This window comes from Lonchura striata, chromosome 1A (assembly GCF_050655825.1).
Source record: "Lonchura striata isolate lonStrDom1 chromosome 1A, ASM5065582v1, whole genome shotgun sequence".
Lineage (NCBI taxonomy): Eukaryota > Metazoa > Chordata > Aves > Passeriformes > Estrildidae > Lonchura > Lonchura striata.
In genome coordinates, this window is record NC_140741.1 from 33,617,143 (window position 1) to 33,635,085 (window position 17,943).

The window sequence follows — 17,943 nt, forward strand, 5'->3', positions numbered from 1 at the left end:
GGCAAATGAATGTTCTGATATATTTAAGAGAGATGTTGCATATTTTGGACTTCCAGCTGAAATGAGTATAATCAGATACATTAAAGGGAAACTAACTAAGTAACTAATACAAGCTGAAGGAAATCATACCCTTCTACTATTAACCATTCCAAGTCCCCTGTATCTTTAGGAAAGAAGAAACTTTTATTTGATTTGCAGGCCTAGTTTAAGCCCCAGCAAAAGATTACTAACTTGTCCTGATTCAGGATGGTAAACTTCACCTTGTATTTCAGTTGCACCCTTTTTACCAGATCCATTTGGTTTCTATTTTCTGTCCTCTGCTTTCTCCCTGTGGTTGAACACATTTGACCAGTAACAATTTTCCTACAGGGCAAACATTGGTTAAAAAACTGGTCCTTCATACATTCTAAACAGTGATGCCAAAAGGAATGTAAGAGCTAGATCTTCTTTATATACAACTCTTAGACGTCAGAAAGAGATACTATCTCTTAAACTATCTAAAAGATAAACAAGAAGCCTGGGGAAAAATATGTGAAGAGTTCACTCCTCAAATTTTTACATATTTAAAACACAGTAAGTATAGACAGAACATTAAGCTTTCTGCATTCCTTCTCTAAGACACAGAGCTATCACATTAATAATTCCACTAGATACAGCAAGATTAGCATCAGGTTTATAAGAGCATCCTTCAATCCAAGTCAACATGAAGACCTAATCCAGTTTAACTAGAAATATGCTGGTTAGGTCTGTTCTGCAATTAGCATGAACATACCTTGTTACAAAAAAGTAAATCCTGGAAGAATTCGGTTTAAGTGCTAAACATCTCATGGATTTTTATTTAAAATCGTGCTGTTCACAGGCAGTTTCCATCTACTTAATCTGGAAGAGTGGCTCTGATGGGTCTACTTGAAGGTCCAGCACAGAATTAGGACATTGGAACAAAGTTTTTCTACAGCATCCTGGATTATTGTAGGATTGAGAAGGCTTTTAAAAAGCAAAGACAGAAAGAATGACATCTGCAACATAAAGATAACTGTAATTGTCAAGTAATACCAAAGCCATTCACTGCAAATTACATAACTCATAGATTCAGAGAAAGGTTTGGGTTTGAAAGGAACCTCAAAGATCATCTCATTCCAGCACCCCTGAATACCTTCCACTAGACTAGGTTGCTCAAAGTCCTATCCAACCTGGCCTTGAACATGTCCAGGGATGGGGCACTCACAGCTTCCCTGCACAGCCTGTTCCAGTGCCTCACCACCTTCACGTTTGATTTTTTCCTAATAGCCCATCTAAACTAATCTTTTTCAATTAGAACCCATCCCTCCTTGTCCTGCCACGACATGTTTTTGCAAATAGTCTTGCCCTATCTTTCCTATACGTTCCCTTCAGGTACTGGAAAGCCAGTGAGATCATCCCAAAGCATTCTCTTTTCTGGGCAGAACACCCCTAACCCTCTCAGCCTGTCTTTATAGGAGAGGTGCTTCAGCCCACTCATCATCTTCATGGCCCTCCTCCGGACTACTCCAATAGTGCCACAACCATCTTATGTTGCTGCTGGCCAGGCTTCTTTGATGCAGCTGAGAATACTGTTGGTTTTCTGGGCCGCAAGTGTGCATTGCTGGGTCAAGTTGACTTTCTTGTTAACCAACAGCCCCCAGGTTCATCTCGGGGCTGCTCTCAATTCATTCTCCACCCAGCCTGTACTTGTGCTTGGGATTTCCCCAACCCAGCGGCAGGACCCTGCACTTGTCTTTGCTGAACTTCATGGGCTTTGCACAGGCCACTTCTCAAGCCTGTCCAGATTCCTCAGGATGGCATTGCCTCCTTCCAGCCTGTCACTGCACCCTACAGCTTGGTGTCACTGGCAAATTTGCTGAAGGTACACTCAATCCCACTATCCATGCCACCAACAAAAATGTTAAAAAGTGCTGGTTTCAATCTAATCCCTGAGGAACACCACTGGTCTCCACTTAGACATCATGCCATTCACTGCAACTCTTTGAGTACAACCATCCAGCAAATTCCTTATCCACTGAGAGGTCCATCTATCAGATCCATGCCTCTCCAGTTTAGATAACTATACCATGTGGGACAATGTCAAACTTTGCACAAGTCCAGGCAGATGACATTGGTTACTCTTCCTTTATCCACTAACACTGTAATCGGGGTCATAGAAGGCTATCAGATTTGTCAGGCACAGTTTGCCCATGTTGAAGTCATTTTGCCTGTCACAAACCACCTCCTTCTTTTCCACATGCTTTCACATATCTCCCAGGAGGATCTGTGCCATGATCTTGCTGGGCCCGGAGGTAAGTCAGGAAGACTGATTGCCTTCACTTTTTACTTGTGGCCTTAAACTAGTGATGCTGGTTAGCAAGAAAACAAGTGAAACACTAAGAATAAGGTTTTAATTGGATAACTAACTTCTTGAAGACACACTTTGAATAAATCAACTACTAAATTCACTTGTTTGCAGGATGGCAAATCTTTTTGACCAGGGGCATGTCAAAAGTGAAACTACAAAGGCAGAAATTTGGAAGCTGACTACAAAGGTGGAGCAAGGTCAGAAGTGTTTCAGAAGGTTCCAGGTGGACTCTGTCCCCTGACGAGTACTGAGGCTGACGAGCGTGGGGAACTCAGCATGGTGCTAATCATCAATCCGTGCTGGCGCCAGCTCCCAGAAGCTGAATTCCAAAGAGAAACCAAGTGTCCCTAAAAGCACGTGGCTGGTGACCACAGCTCTGCTGACACATTCCTGAGGGCAAACTCTGTCCTGTACTATGCTGGTGTAAAGCTAAGCAGTAGAGCAGGGGCTGACCATCGTGGTGATGCTGAGATTTTTTTAATAATTATTAGTAACATTTATTAAGTACAGACACTTTTAGACATTACAAGAACAAGTAAGTCTTCCCTCAGCCACCTGAGATGGAAACTCTGAGAGCTCCAAAAGTTATATATTTCCAGAGATTAAACTCCAGAGACAATAACAGAAATACTTGATTTTAACAGATAACTCAATTCCTATCTGCCTAAAGAAAGTAAGCCCCAAGTCCACAAGATCCCCTGAACAGCTTTCCAGTCAGGCTGGCTGCACCAGGGCTTGGGCAAGCATGTGTCCTCTCCCTCCTCCAGCCATCCTCTGCTGCCTCCAGAGCAGCAGAGGGCAAGGACTCCAGGCCTCTTTTTGTAGCCAGATTTTTATAGTTTTATAAAAATCAGTCTTATCAGTTTTATAGACAGAGACCTTTTTGCACTGTTAAGCCACTTAAATAGACCCTCCATGATAAGCTGAGCTTAAAAATTTCCTATGGTGCATAAGAAAACCTGCAAGAAAAGCCAAAATAAATATCCACTACTGAGTTGAACAAAAAAGTAAAAGTGGAGGAGTAGGAGGGATACCATATCGAGGTTGTTTGTTTACTTAATTTCATCATAATTATTTAGACTCTCATCTCACTAATAGCTGCACAGGTGCTAACTTTACTTCAAGAAGGACCTAGAGTTTTTGTTTGCATAAATCAAGTACATTTAATCAAGTGCACATTAGCTCATCAACACATTGGATCTGATGAGAAATTGCATAAGTGACAATGCCAAGATATTTCAGTGAATATTCATGATATCTCTGTGGAACAGGCTGACTGGAGGAGAGTGAGAACAAAATGACAGTAAAAGAACGGTAGCAATTACTTTTCTAGCAGTTAATGTTGCCATTAACTGCTTGCTGGCAAGAGCTTGAAGTTGCAAACCCCAATTTCAGCTTGTTACCTTAATTTTACAATTGTAATTCAATATTCTGAATGTGACACCAGTGCAACAAATATCTTCATTCAGTGCTTCATACAATAAATAATTTAAAACTATATGAAAATTTCCAAATTATAGCCATTACAAAAATATAAATGCTTAGTATTACATCTTCATAAAAATAAATAAACGTGCAAATATTTTTCTCAAAACTGAGCCAGCATCCAAACCCATTTGCAACAATTTTTTTCTTAACAGGCATTTATGAAGAGGTCTCCCTTCAAAATGTAATTTGTCCTTAGTGATCATCTGCATGCAAAGCAAACAACTCAGAGTTTTATAAAGCCATACAAAGCCTTTATCCAACTTCCAATATCATCTGTAGAAAATTCAGGCAGAGTAATGCCATGCCCTTAGTGAGGATATTTTACATAACAAGTCCTCAAGTCAGATAAACAAAGAAAGACTTTGATAAATCAACAAAAAAACTTGGATCACTTTCTGATTGCTAGACTGGAAGAAGGAGAGGAAGAGAGGGCTGTTCAGGTACACCATCTACTACATCCTTCTGAAACCCAGAACCTTGTGTGCTGCTCACCAACCAACGGAGGTCACACAGCCTCTCCTTATGCAGAGCTGCCTCCCCACTACCACTGCCCACCAAGGTCTGGTACAAGGAAGGTCACTGGGCTCACACCTGCTATTTCAGAAGAATTTAGATGCCTATGGACTATGCTTCACAACTGCAGCTCAATTCAACTGACCTCAAGTGTTTGCTTTGTCCCTCTGTCACAACAGAGAGATATACAGGAGATTTGTGTTATCAGACTTCACAACACTAATATGAATAGCCATAAAATATAGTTGACATTCATATGCCTGTCTGTAAACTCAGATTCAAAGTTAAATAGAAAATAACCCTGAATGGCCGACTAACCTCTGGCAAAGGGACAGGATGAACAGCTGAATGCATCAGCTTCTGGAGCAAAAGTCAGAGTCAAAAGTGTATTCATTGTGCTATCCTTCCCATGTCTTTGACAATTCAGGAGTATCAAAGAAGACTGTTTATCAACATTGTTGTAACAGACTATCACAAGCATCCAAAGTCTCAATAGCCAATAGCAAATTTTTGGGGTTCATGTTACTACAAAACACATTTTGATAGGTTGACCATAGCTTCTTACAATAATCTCAAATGATTTAAACAGCTTTTGGTACCAGAAGCCACCATTCAAATTCCTTTCCTAAACACTGACACCATTTCATTTCTGTATTTGTTAAAGTCATATCTTTTAAGAAAGACTATTTTCTACTTCACAGGCAATCAGACTAGGCTTTAGATCCACAAGTGTTCTAGGTAAGGAGGACAAGACAGGCTACTTGGAAGTAGACTTCCTTCCTTCCTCCCTTTTGTTTTGGCTGGAAGCATATTCTATTCTTGTATATCGACTGTAGGCAGCAGCCCCTGTACCCAGGTGTGTTGGATCTGTCTCACAACCTGAGAGGCAGGCAGGGCATTAAGCATCAGCCCAACATGCATGTATAATCTCACTCCCTAGCAAATAGTGAACAGGTCTCCCAGCTGATTTGCATATAGCATGGTACATAGTTGTTGCAAGACCAGTTGCACATTTTAAGCTTTGGAGGGAAAAAAAAAAAAAAAAAAAAAAGAAAGGAAGAAAGAAAGAAAAAAAGAAGATTTTTTTTCAGGCCAGATTTAGAATCGATGTCTTCTGAAAAGAACTGTTAAGAAAACTGAAGTCAATCCTAGGTACATACCAGCAGCTCATTACTTACCAACCTTTACTTCCTCCTAGATTCCATTGTAATGAGAACATAAACAGTAAAATAAGCATATATCTCCCTCGAATGAATTACCTATTCAGAGTTCCCTCTGGTGTTCAATAAGCTCATCATCACATTCAAGGTAACAGCCTTCATTCCAAAAGCGTAAGTTCCTTTACGAGCAAGTTATCATTTGATGACGAGCTCAGCAATAAAGACAGGACCATAGTGTTGTTACTCATAGAGAAAAGCAATATTATTTTCCATCAGAGAGGAGATAAACATACACTTCCTCCTTTGTATATTCAACCGAGTGTCTGATTAACCTCGAAAGGACCCAAAGTGTTAACTATCCCTTCTGCCTCCCGATGTCACCAAGACCGACGAAATCTCGGAGAAGGCAAAGTCACAAATTACAGGTACAGCCCATCTGAACGCAGCACGCAAAGATGTTCTGCACCTCCCGAATAACTATGCCTTGAGTCACAAGCCTTTCCAGCCTCGCACTCCCATTCGCCTCCACGGAACATGAGCAAAGTACAGTGTATCTAATTAACAGTTTGGAAAGAAAGTTTAAAGCTGCCTCTGCGAAGAGACAAAATGCGTTTGCAGGAAAATCCCAAACGAGTTCCCGAGTCGGCAGCGCCCAGGCGGAGCGCGGGGTGGGCGCCGGGCCAGTGCCAGCCGCAACACCGGGGCTGCTGACCCCGGCCGCTTCGGGGTTGCGAAACTCCCGGGAAGAGCAGCCAGGCTCCATCGAGTGGGGCGGAGGGAGCTCGCCGGACACCGGCGCTCCCCGGCTGCCGGCCGGGAGGAGCAGATTCCCCGCGCCTCCCCCACCTCCCCGCCCTGCACGGCGGCTGAGAAAGGCGCTCCGAGTCCAGAGCCGCCGCCCGGGAGCCCCTTTAACCAAAACCATCTGGTCGCGGGCAGCGCGGTAGAAAGCCCCATCCGCCCCAGCTCTCAGCTTATCCCCGGCCCTGGCCCCGCAGCCGAGGAGGAGAGAAGCTGCTCTAGCCACAACTCAGCAGCTCCCGAGCTGGGGGAGACAGAGGGAAGTCTCCGTGGAATCCGCCTCCCCCCCTCCCCGCCCCATCCCGCGGCGCGGCGGCAGGGCTGGGGCTGCGTTACCTTCAACAGGTGCAGGCGCCGGCGGGAGGCAGCCGCGGGCGCGGACCGTCCGAGCTGCCCGAGCGGCAGCCGCGGCCCCGGCAGCCCCCGGCGGGCGGCGGTGGGCTGGACAGAGGCGCTACGGCAGCCCCCGGCGGCCGCCCATGCTCCCGGCGGGCCCCGCCGCCGCCGCCACCGCGGCCGGAGTCAGCGCGAAGGCGGCAGCGGCTGCGGCCACCTCCGAGAGGAAGGACGAGAGCGGCGGGGAGCGAGGGAGGGGGAAGCAGAGAGCGAGAGGAGAGAGAAACCGCCCCGAGAGAAATAATCATCACACGGCGGTCACGATCCGCCGCCGCGCCCCGACAGCCAGAGCCTACGCTTGGGAGCCGGGGAAAAGCTGCGAGGAGGGGACACACCTGTAGGCGCAGCACATATCCGCTGTGAGCACAATGCGAGACAGGAAACTGAAAAAAACAGCCCAGGGAAGGAGAGAGGCTCCCGTTCGTCCCTCCTTCCCTCCCTCCCTTTCTCCCTCCCTCCCTCTCTTTCTCCCTCCCTCCCTCTGTCCGTCCTCCTCCTTCTCCTCTCTCCACCCCCTGCCCCCGGTCAGGATCCGCTTGCAGCGCTGTCTCATGCAGGGAGATCCAGGCAGAAGGCTGGGAGGCGGCAGGAGCCGCACTTTCTCCCCGTTTTCCTTTCCCTGTCTCCGCTTTGTTTTGCCCGCCAGCCAGGCAGAGGCCAGCTCGGCGAAGCGGGGCCGAATGCTCCCGGAGAACCGGGGGGGCTCCGAGCCCCAACGGGGGACCGGGGCCAGGCTGGGAGCTGCAGCTCCAGCGCCGGGGGCACCGAGCCCCGGCCGCCCGGGGGCCCTCGGGGCGAACAGCGGGGAGCGGCGGGACGGCCGGGAACTGCCTCTGGGCAGCCTCTGCCCGCGGCCGGGGTCGGCGCTCGGCCTCCGCGGCGCTCTCCGGCGGGACGGCGGTACCGCTGGGAAAGGGGCTGCCTGCTGCTCTGTACCTAACAGCCTTGCGGGACCTGTCGGATCCCGGTGGTGTTCTGGGGACGCTCCTGAACACGAAGGCACATTGTAATTCCCATCCCTTATCCCCCGAGCAGAGTCTCTGAGCACCCAGTGGCTTCCTCCCTTCTTGTACACCCTTATCGATGAGGGGCCCAGAATATGTCACTGGCATCACTTTTACTGAACTCGAAGTACTCTAGGGTTTATCCCTATAGGTAAATCCTCTGCAAAAACAATTTCTGCACGTTCTCTCTCTGCTCAAGCACTCTACTAAAAAGCCTGTGTGCAAAGTTTTCATGCCTTCCCCCAGAAACAGATCAACAGTTACTGCAGAGCTCACTTCCCACCTGTTGTGAACGCAGCATCACTGTGCTATAGCATCATCATCTGCACGTTCAGATGTTAAATTTGTCTCAACTATAGCTAATGTAGAGACAATCTATTGAAAGGAGGGATGTCTTAGAAGAATGGCTCAGGTAAGCTTTGGTCAGGATGTTTATACTTTGTAACTTTCCATCAGTGAAATGTGGACCAGCAATGTTTCAAGGAGAAATGAATTTACTGCTCTTGGCACTTTGAGTGCAGCTTCATTAAATGCTGTGTGCGTTGTGCTCCCTACTAAAACACCAGGAGACAGCCGGTCTATACGCCGTGCTTCCCAAACAGGAAGTTGCTGAAAAGTTACCTTTGCATCTCAAAACAGCAAGAGATACAAAATAAATAAAAAACAGCTCCAAAACCCTGGGCAAGAATAGTTGCACTTTTGGAAGAGATGTTAAAAGTGGCTTTCAGACCCTGTCTGTGCAAAGTGCCACTGCAGACTTAACAGTGGGTTGGGACTATTCAAACATGCCATAGAATTTTGTGGGGTTTTCCCTTTGGGCTTGCACAGGGGAGGCAGGCTGTGCTGGGTGAATTTTGCCAGTCTGGCCCAGTTATTGTGCTAACCTCCACCAGAAGGCCCTTGTCCTTTTTTATTGGCTTCCTTCCTGCTCTTCACCTGACTGGGCTTAGTCACTGCAAGATAAGAAAGAACAGGTCTAGTGTTTCAGAAGGTCTGGATTCCCCTTCTGTACCTCTTCACTTACTGGAAAGGAGAGAGGGAATCTGAAGAGGGAGATGGGACTTCCCTAGGAAAAGTGAATTAGTCATGTCCTGCAATTCTTGTGAGGAATCCAGTAAGGAGAAACTCACAGGCTGCTAATGGGCTTGGTAACACCTGACTTTCCAGGCTGCTTTCACAACATCTGGGCTTCTGGCCAGATTGTACCCTAAGTTTTGGCAGAATGCCCTGGAATTACCAGCCTGGCAGCTCTCTTTGTGCCCAGGGCAGTGAATCTCTGCCTTCCATCATGCTCTGCCCCAGGGCCTTTTGCTGGGGTCTCTGTCACTCCTCCCCCTACCCTGCCTGCTCCAAACCTAATGATCTGCTTTCCCTACTCTGGGGAAAACCCCACATCTGCTCCATCTGATGACCACTGACCAGGACTGTACTTGCCACACTTTTGCTGTCTCAAGGTGACTGTAGCCAAGTTAAATCTAAGCCTTGCCCCCCTCCCAGCTCACAACACATCTTCTCGCCAGAATAGTTTCCTCCTGCTCCTGTTCAGCTCCTGTTGCTCTGGCCTCCTGACAATTTTTATTTTTTTTTTTTTTAATTCAAAGGAAGGGCAGCTCCTAACAATCCCTTGCTGTGCACCTGACCTTGCAAGTGTGACCGGGATTATGAAACTGATCTAGATCTTGAGGTGGCCACACAGCATCCCACCCCAGGATAGCCATCTTCTTTGCTAACCCTCCATAAGCTGCTGTTCTGCCAGGCACATTTGGATGTCCTAAGCAGCAGTGTGGCATATTGACTTGCACTTCTGCCAGCTGGGACAAAAATGTGCACCACAGCACTATGGTTAGTGAAGTCCATGCTGAATTCAGCACTTGGTCCACTTGCAAAGATGGTCTTCTGCACTTCCTTTTCTTGCAACCAGCACACCATCCTTCTGACCCATGGAGAAGGGATACAGGGAGATATTCTCCAGTGAACCTAGATAAACAGCTGCACATCAAAACCTGCTATTTGTGACTGAAAGATTGATTCCCTCCCTTAGCATTATCCAACAAAAAAGAAAAAGAAGAAAAGAGGTCACATCAAATCCTAAATGCGGAGATGCTTAGAGAAGGGCAACAAGTAAAGGACTGAATGATTAACAGCTTCCCAGACTCCTGGGGATCTTCACTGCAGTCATGCACATGCACAGGGTGTGACTCAGGGCAGAATGCTTTGTTCCCTCCCTCTCCAGCTTCAGGACACAGATGACAGAGCTGTGTTTGAATAGAACTCTAGTCTAGATTTCAATTTCCTCTTTATTTCCTTCTTCTGCATCCCGTCTGTCTCTCCTTTCTTTGTTATCACCCATTTGTTGTTACGTGTATCCTCATGATTTTTTTCTTTTTTTTTTTCTGCATGTTATTTTCTTTTGCACTGAAGGTGACACCTGTGCCTCTTCCCTGCCTGCTTCTCTTCTTTGTGCCGTCGGTTCTGAATCTTTTCCAAGATGCAGCCATAGATGGAATCGTTCCTACTGCTGAGACCTTCAAGGCCTGTGGAAAAGAGCGGAATTTTCAGCTGCTATCATTAAAAAACACCTTGTTCCATGATCAACAGAGCTAATGAAGCCAGGTTTCCTGTGGTCTCGTCGCTGACCCACCCGCTGCGATGGGCTGGTCTCCCGTTTGTGTTCCGTGTCCGAGGTGAAGCGCTCCTCTCTGCGGTCCGGAGCGCCGCGTGCTGCCCGCGCCGCGCCGCGCCGGGCCGCGGCTGCTGCCGAGCACCGCCCCGAGCGGCCCCGCTCCGCCTTCACCTCTCCCTGCTGGAACACTAATTTGAGCCTCTAGTCGCTGATGCTCACAAATCCCTAGGAACTTAATTATCTTTGAGGTTCCTACCTCTTTTATTCATTTGTTTGCAGCTAGCCAATGTGTTCTGACATTTTTATGAGGGGCTGATGGGCAGATAAAGAGTCAGATGATTGATTATCAGTCTTTAGGAAGGAAGGCTGTTGCCCCGTGGTCATGGAGATAACCTGGGAGCAACCAAAACAGCTAAAAAAGAACATCAAATCCTTTCTAAAGTTTTGGAAATTGCACTTTCTGTGCAATTTTCAAAATTGCACGGAAATTACATCCTGCTTGGGGATGTCCCATGTCTCAACTCTCTTCTGACGGGTGAGGGGGAAGAAAGGGAAAAAATTATTCTTCATTAAGCAGCAATTAATCAGCTGTACTGGGCAACCATTGAGATTCAGCCTGCCCTAGCACTCCTGCTTCCACCATCCTTTGTAAGAAATTTTTATCAATAATGGGAAAGCAAAAAACCACAAGAACTAGGATACTACCTGAGTGGGCTTAGTCTCATGGCAAAGATATAAACAAAGCATCTGTAAGGATTTTTCACTCTCCATTTGATGTCTCTGGTTTGGAGAGGGCATTGCATCTTCTCCTAGTGACTGAAAAAACCCAAATATACATATTTATATTTTTACAGTCCATAAATCACCATGGGATCTACTTTTTCTGTATAAAAATGCCAGATAAATCTAAGGTGTTATTATTAGATTTGTGAAATGTCACTGTGCACAGCCTGATTTTCATGCCCTTTGCACCAAGCTCACATGGCAGATCAATTTGTAAATATCTGGGGTTATTCTTCGCTTGATGGATTTCTCAGTGTCCATTTTCCAACAATCCAGAAAAAAAACATGTTTAGGGGTGAAATTATCTAAGGTTAACTGTGCAATTCCCTTCATGTTTTTTTTTTCCTTTGATGCTAGAAAATATTTGATCCACCCAGAGCAAGTGGGTTTTGGTATTTCTTAACCAACACTCACTTGATACATTTGTTTACTCCTGTGCAAAATTCTACCTAGTCAAAATTTTTCTTTTAGTTTTACATATACTTTTTATAGATATAAATTGCTGCACAAAGGTATGAGATAAAAAAGCAGCAGGTGCTCTGGATACAATTTCCAGGTGGAATCCAGAGAAAGCCTTATATGGATATGTGCAGTAGCTGTATGCATATGCATAACTATTACAAGTATCAGCCCTTGCAGTCAAGACTAGATGTTCTGACATTGCCCTGGTTGCACCTGGCTGTGTGTGAGCCTGATAAGAGATCCTTGGTTAATGAAGAGGTTCATATAGGCAATGCTTGCATTTTTTAAAGTGATCTTGAATTTTTGAAGACATTTCAATTTAAAAAAAACTTATAATAATTAAAATTTTTAAGATTTTCCATCAGGAAGTTTATTGGTATTTCAAAAGTAGGTAAAATGAGAATTAATATAAAATATTAACAACAAATAAGAAATAGAAAAGGCCCTGCCATTTCATTCCCTTCTTTTGTTGTTTAAATAAGCCCTTCACAAACACACATACACACACATCTGTATGTATATAAACCGGACAAACCAGCATGTCCGACTTTGTTTTGCTGCCTAGCAAAACACTGAAACCATTGCTCTGCCATTCATTTTAACCAGAGCCAACATACTTACACTTGGTGGTATTGGTAATTCCACAACTGGTTAAAGAATTTGGATAAGCTATCTGCCAGGCATGCTTCTATATATATACTTATATTGTAGAAAAAATAATTATTTTTATAAAAATAATATCATTATCTACTAATATTTGAACTAATTTTATCACGGAGATGTAGCCTATGGGAAGACAATTACAAATAAGAGTTCACGATTACAGTGTTCTGTTCAAAAGTGGAAAATGAGATTTACCTCTTCTGTGCTGGAAATAATGCATCTTTTTACATCCGTAACCTCAAATATTGCATGATTAGTATCTTCCAAATATATATTGCAGAAAATTTATGTTTATAGTACTGAAGTGTGTCTGAACTACAGTAGTTTAGAATGCAGCTTAAATAATCGGAGTTTAAGATGGTACAACAAGATTAAAGAAGCATTTGTAATTTAAAAATATTTAGACCTTTCAGAATTCATCAAATGACACTTCAGTTAAGAAGGAAAATTAAACTATTGACTACTATGACAGAAGCTGTATTTTACCTTTTTATTCAAAGGAAGATTTCCAAGATAATATGTGTATTTTAAATGACTAGTGGAGCTTCCCTCATGTAATGGCAACTAATCAATAAATCATGTGCCATTGTTGTAGCTCAGCATGTCAAATAGCTGCATTTCAGTGTCCACACTTAAAGGTGTTGAGCAATTTTTTTGTTCTTGTACATTTCTAGCTCATTAGCCCGGATTCTAGGAGTGGTTATTTTCATGTCAATGAAATTGGTAGAAAAATCACATCTTACCTGCTTCTGCCAAAGGGAGGAGATGGAATGGGGTAATGAACGGGAAACTTCTGTTCCTTAACACAGCCTGTCACCCCATGTAGGTTTGCTAAAGCTGCTTTTCCTCATGAGCAACATGGAAGATAAATACATGGCATCCTGCTAGACATACTGAACATTTTGCTGCTCATGAGAGATGGTGAAAGGATGAATGTATTTGAAAGCAGCTTTTGGCATACATAAATCATGAGATTTGTACTGAGGCCTGGGATATCCATCTCAATGGATTTTGGTTAGATAAGAGCATGAAAATGGACTAATGAACTTTCAATTACCCTGCATGTCTCAGTTACATTTGTCTACCCAAACTCCAGTGCAATCTTCATCTGAAAACTGCCCTGCATGAGTAGGTGAAATAGGTGGCCAGTATTCATCCAAATCTCTAGTTTGAGAACAGTGGCAGACAGCTGAAAAAGTATTAATCTTTGGTGTGATCTTCTATCGCCATTAATCACATTTGGAGTGCCTTTGCCACTCTGTCAGAGTATCTAAAAATGTTCTTGATGAAAACGGTTGGTTCACTTGGACTCAGGCCAGAATAAAGTGGTGTTTGTCCTCAGAGAGATTCAACAAAGAACTAGCCAAAGTGCAGTTGCTGTTTTCTGCCTGCAGTAAACAGCTCTAGTTCATCAGGATATTGCAAAATCTCAATGTCCTCTCTTCATCAGTTTTAAAAATGCCTAGGTTTTATCATGTTTTAATTTATTAGAAGATTAAGTTATTTTCTTGAGGACAATAACTCAGGATGGAATAAACTCTGTGTTTCTCACAGGCACATCACATAACTGGAACTCATGAAACCTGAAGTGAATTGAAAGGGTTTGTAGAGGTTTCTGCAAATACAAAATACAGATGCTCAATTTTCCAATGGATCTGTTAAATGTGTATGTGTATATATATATATATATACATATACATGTATATGCATCAAGTCTGTGCTTGTACTCCCTTCCTGTATGCAGTGCAAGAAAGCCTGGGGTTTCATTTCCAAAGTGATTAATAGTTGAGGCTGCAGCTATATTTCATTCTAGTAATTCTTGCATAAACTCTGCTCCTCTGAGAAAGCAAGTCACAAAGCCTGGTAGAAAATTTGTGAGAGCTGAACAAAATTCAGTCACATCCCATCAACTAAGGAACTGTCCTGCACAGTGGCACAGGCAAATCAGGATTTTGGTCAGCTTTTTGACAGTTCTGAATGCTTCTTTCCTTCAAGAAAGGTCATTGTCCAGAGTGGTATCTCCTCCCAAGATTTGTCACACAAAGAGTCACTGCTGGATGCAGAAGGCCTTCTGCAACTTGTGTTTTTTCTCCTGGGACCACGTGCACTGTGTGAGCTCACACATGGTTGTTCACAGACCCAGGTGGCTGGAAAGGACCTCTGAGGTATTGAGAACATAGCCCTGACTTGGAACAGTATCACATACACCCACAGGTAAATTTTAATTTGTTTGTTAAAGGAGAGGAGCATGGCATTGATCAGAGGGCTGGAGCACCTTTCCCATTAGGAAAGGCTCAGAGAGTTGGAGTTGTTCAGCATGGAGAAGACATGGCTCCAGGATGACCTTAATGCAGCCTTTCAGTACCTGAAGGGGGCTTTTTAACTGGGCTTGTTACAATAGGACAAGAGATAAGGATTTTAAACTAAAAGAGGGCTGGTATAGAGTAGATATAAAGGAATTTCTTAGTATGAGGGTGGTGATACACCCTCAGGCTACCAGAGATAGCCAATGCCCCATCACAGGAAATATTCAAGATCAGGCTGGACAGGGTTCTCAGCAACCTGATCTAGCTGTTGATGTCCCTGCTATTTACAGGGAGTTGGACTAGATGAGTTTTACAAGGTGCCTTCCTACCCAAAGTATTTCATAATTCTGTGACTCTATGTTCTCTTAAAAATCTCCATTGATGGAGGTCTGAGCATTTTGCAGGCCATCTGTCTACCTCTTAACTGTTATTGTAATCCTAATATCCCATCTGAATCTTCCTTACTGCAGCTGAAACACTTTTCCCCTTAGGTTAACAAGGATGTTAAAGCGGGTAGGTTGTTCTTGTCTCATCACAAAAACCTTTTATATGTTTGAAAACTGTGATTATACCTTCTCTAAGGCTTCATTCTTTACACTTCTCATTTACCATTTATTCAAACTTCTCATGTAAGCTGAATTTTCTAGGTCTCTAATTATTTTCTGGGCTTGTGTAACTGGGCAGCTTCATCTCTGAAATGCAGTTCTTAAGAGTGGTCCTGATCCTTCAGCTGAGCCCTTGCCAGTGGTGAATACAGTGAAAAGATTGCCTCAGTTGCTCTGAAAATTGTACTGCTATTACATGAAACTTGGAATTCTGAGCTAAAAGGGTGTTGGGAAAATGGTGCACTGAAATGGAGAAGAATTGAACCATGCTGGTAGGGGGAGTGTGGATCCTGTCAGTAGATGGGTTTGCTCATGAAGTATGCAATGCTTCTATTGAAAGTAAAGTCTACAAGGATTAGATGACCTATGCCAATGTTATAGTACCATAGTGTTATAACATAGTTTTATATATATATATATATATATATATATATATATATATATATATATATATATATAACCATGTTATAGTAACACAGTGTTATGTTATTTAGTCTTGCTGGATTTGTTTTGATTTGCATTTGCCTCATTTTTTAGCTGAATGAGGAAGAAAATTACATAAAAGTAATAAAATATAGCTTAAATGAACTAGCAAAATTCACTGTCATTAAAGAAAAGAGCTACACATAGAGATCCAACTAGACAAAAATTTTGCATATTGGAATTAAGCCAGGTTCTGCATAGCTGCCCAGTGCCCAAACTAAAATACCCTCAATGCAAACCTAACCAAATGATGTGACTCCTGGGGCAGCCATCTCTCACCTAACAGCTCGGGGCCTCAAACAAGGATATTGAGTCTGCATCTAGGGGCATACTAAAGAACCAACTGGAGCTTGTATCTGCATTTCCTGTCTCCCAAATATTCACGCTAACTACATTTCTGCTGCCTTTGGTGCCTCTCCCAAGCAGTTGTCTCAGTGTGGTGATACATGGAGGTAAGGAAATGAACGCTGAAAGTAGCAAATGATGATTAATGAACACCTAGTCCCTCTGTTTTAATGTCCTTCCCCTTGTAACACATCCTTGATAATTAATTTCTTCAAGAGGGGTTTCACATTATAACAAAGCTCGTTTAAGTTTCTTGTCAATGATTGATGGTTCCCATCCCCTTCCCTGATTCTGGCCAAATAATTCCCCAGCCTCTTGGTCCAGTATGGTACGTATCTGACCCCATAAAATAAACCTCTTTTGGGAACCAACAATCAGAAAACAAGAAAAAGAGATCTATATATTCTGTTTCCAGAATGCCTGATGATATTGCTCCCTGATCTGGTTTAGCACCTTGCCAGGATGGTGCCAACAGTGGCATATTGGAATGAGATTGGAATGGGATGAGAGAATGGAACATGCAGGCAGCAGACCACTAGATCAACAACTGGATAAGTCTCAACATCCCTTTTTGCTATTTGAGGGGGGAAAAGCATTGGGAAGCAATTACTAGGTTCTTCATTTGTGTTTTCTCTTCTGAAATCTGTGGCTTTAACAATACTTGACTTTCAACTTCTATATCCCACTGAAGTTGCAGCTGTCTGTACTTGAAGTAGATGGGAGGCTTAAGAATGAGATTGTTACAGAGGCAATGCAGTTTTCCTTCTTTGATAATCTGTTTTTATATTTTTCTGTAAGATTCCACTCCCTGGCCCAACCTCACAGAAGTCAATAAGGCAGTAGGAACATTCCCATATTAATCTTTCTGCACACCAGTTAGGCTGGGCATGAGAGTGCTGTGAGTGTGAGCTCTCCTGCTGCCACCCACCTCTCCTGCCTCCATCGCTTACAAAAGGATGGAGGAAGTGGTAGGGGCAGCACAAACCAGAAATCAAGCAACATGAGAAATGGCTGGACAATTGCAACTGACAAGCAAGAGACTTGTAAGAGGCAAAATTTAAAGCCTCATTTCAGTTTTCCTTGTTAGGATGCTGTTAGACCTCCTACAACAATGACAAGTTAGATATAATCTAAGCAATATTGTATAGCTGAGAGCTGAATAGGGCTCTATCAGACATTAGAATCTCTCTCTAATGTTTTGCTTCTGATACCCAGGAAATTTTGTTCTGCACTTGGAACAGAAGAGAAATCATCATTTGAATAAAACAAAGAAAAACAACCAAACATTTGGCAAACACATTATTTTAATTGTAAATGTGGTAACTATTTGGAAATGTTGATGTTTTTTGGCAAGCACAGTGCACACATGTATGTTATTAGTCATCCAACACATTAGATTTGTGATAAATATACTTCTTAAAATAAATTTGCTCAGTATTTAGAATTTTTGTCTTCTTTATTCAATGTATCTCCAACACTGGAGCAGATGGATAGGGGAAAAACATTTTTGACCTCAGAATGGAATAGTTTGATGGAATTGCAACAGACAGATGACTTCTGTGTGTTAATAGCATCTTATTCAAAATGGTTACTGCTATGGATCACAGTGCTGTATTACAGCTTATGATAAGTATTGCTGTAGAACACATTTAAATCTAGTTTGGCAAAGAAGGGTAGAAAAAAAAAACTTCATTTACTATGTCTGCTCCTTGATATTTTAGCAGTTTTTGTATTTTGACAAACATTCTTATTTTTGCCATGTTTTCCTAAGAAAATAAGACTTATGAACTGATGGTTTGGATTTTTATCTCTTCCCCCATAACAAATTTGGAACCATGTCCTAGTTTAAGGTTTTTAAAATATTGATATTCTGGAAATTTTATTTAAGAAATGTATAGAGATAGAAGTAGCCAAATTGGTGTCATAAAAGAAAATGTGATGTC

General features: G+C 43.2%; 1 protein-coding gene and 1 pseudogene across 2 annotated transcripts in view; one reads left to right on the forward strand and one right to left on the reverse strand.

The window, feature by feature from the left end:
- The window catches only part of PLXNB2 (plexin B2), a 249,495-nt gene extending 242,317 nt beyond the window's left edge, over positions 1 to 7,178 (reverse strand). Inside the window, exon 1 of one of the 2 annotated variants that reach the window (XM_021555245.3) lies at positions 7,062 to 7,178. The gene's annotated coding sequence lies outside the window, so the exon portion shown is untranslated. The remainder of the gene's footprint in view (positions 1 to 7,061) is intronic. The other variant, XM_021555246.3, reaches the window with a different exon arrangement.
- LOC146763437 (uncharacterized) lies at positions 2,481 to 7,089 on the forward strand (annotated as a pseudogene).
- Positions 7,179 to 17,943: the final 10,765 nt, after the last annotated feature.